Here is a 1,986-nt window from a genome sequence, read left to right as displayed (position 1 = left end):
CACACACACACACACACACACACACACTTGGTTGATGAACAAAAGAAGTACTTGACAACAATTTTAATGATCGCCATTTATCAACCCCAAAGATGGCAAACATTGACTGCTTGCAGCTCCCCATATGTTATCCCTGCTCTCTTTCGGTCCTCTCCTCTTTTTACTGGGTCCGATCCAACCAAAAGGCCCCGGGAATTACTTTTAAATTAAAGGTTTTTGTCTGTTGTATATTACTTTTAAGCGTCATTAAATTCTGATAATATAAATACTATACAAAGACACACAAAAAAACAGTTCAGAAGAGAAGAAAGGCTAAGTCTATGTTCTTAAAACCTCCCTTAACACGCCTGTGTCTTAATTTGGTTTCTGTTACAGTCTGAAGGTGGCATGCACAAGTCTCCTCAAAGCTGAAAATTAGGTCAGTGTGCACAAATAGCCCATGAAACAGGTAGTGTCTCTGCAGAGCTCTTGGCCAGGATGACAAATCCATGGTGCTCTGCTCTTCCCATGAGGATGCCACAAACCCCAACCAACCACCTGCTGCAGGCGCTCTGTGGCCTGTTTTATCTTCAATTTATTTCTTTCTTTCATAGGCATATTTTTAATTTTAGTTTTTTTAAATGAGGTACATTTTTGTAGCCTGATCTCACCATTGGCGGGGCTCAATCCGAGGGGCGGGATAAATAGTAGGCTATCAAATTCCCTCTGCACGCAATAGGATAGCACTACAACAACACTGGTTGATAGATTCAACTTTTGCCGTCGGCAAAACTCCAAACATGTCTTCGTTTTTAAAGAATGACTTCAGTGATTTTAGCTCAGTTTTTGGGGAATTCTGTAGGCTAAGTATTTTGTTTGACATCCCAGTCATATGAAGAGCATATCTGAGTGTTATTTTGTACAACAGTACAATGAACTAATCCATTTTATGCATTTATATGAAGATATAGTATAATCCGTGCAACTTTTCTTTTACGGTTACTTTTGGTCTTCCACCACTGAAGTGACGTAGCTTGTCTGCGTGCTCCATCAAAAACTTTTGGCCGTGTTTTTAAGTGGGAAGCCAGTGAGGCCAGAGAGCTCTGCTGTGTGTTACGCCCTGTCAGGCAACCACATTGGCAGTCTCCAGGCCAACAGAGAGAGTTTGCAATTGACTGCAGCTAACATGAAATTAGAAATTTTAAGTTGCAAAACAAAATGGTCAAAACGTGGAAGATGAAATAAAAGGTTAGGGTCTGGAGGCCTTGTGGTTAAAACACATTTCATATACCGTGGGATCTTAAAGTCCCCCTCTATGTCTCTCTCTCTCTCTTCCCACATTTCCAGTTACCTCTCCAATAAAGCACTGTCGGGAGAGACTAAGGATCCATTTGAATCGGACTACAGGTTGTTTTAATAAACCAAACTTTCTCTTTGCAGATGGAAGTCTATAAAGATCACATAGATCTCAAATTTAGATTACACTAAAGCTTGACTTGCATTAGTAAGTGTGTGGCATATTTGAGGTCTGGGGAAGTTACAGAACACTTCCCTTTGACCAGCAAGTTGACCTGATCGAAACAGTAGACATCAAAATATATTACACTGAGTAATAATGAGTCCCCTTTTTAACACAGAAGGGTTAGGGTCCTCACCTTGTACTCAGAGACCTAGTGGGTAGACGCAAATAGACTTCACCTCACTACATTAGCAGATTCACAGAAAAAATTGGCAAGGACTAACAAGGTGCAGAGAAGTGTGTTGACATTACTAAGAGCCGTTGACTTGACGGTACATCACGGAACAAATAGAAAACGGAGCTTGTTCCCACAGCAGCTCAGTACGAAAGTGACGTAAAATGTGTCTTGCTGCATCTCACAGAATAATGTACCAGCTAACATTTACAGGAAATGTCCCCACTTCTCCGACTGTCAGCTCTTATGCAAGGCAGCGTGTGCGTCAGGTTTGTGTAAACATTGGGAAAACTGCCTGAGTACATCGACCCCG

At 41.4% G+C, this 1,986-nt stretch overlaps 1 protein-coding gene across 1 annotated transcript in view; it reads right to left on the bottom strand.

Annotated features, from left to right (window-relative positions):
* The window catches only part of dpy19l1l (dpy-19-like 1, like (H. sapiens)), a 26,175-nt gene that overhangs the window by 18,379 nt on the left and 5,810 nt on the right, over positions 1–1,986 (bottom strand). The window lies entirely within an intron of this gene.

The sequence above is a fragment of the Etheostoma spectabile genome, chromosome 6 (assembly GCF_008692095.1).
Source record: "Etheostoma spectabile isolate EspeVRDwgs_2016 chromosome 6, UIUC_Espe_1.0, whole genome shotgun sequence".
Classification (NCBI taxonomy): Eukaryota; Metazoa; Chordata; class Actinopteri; order Perciformes; family Percidae; genus Etheostoma; species Etheostoma spectabile.
This window is presented reverse-complemented; position numbering and strand designations above follow the sequence as displayed.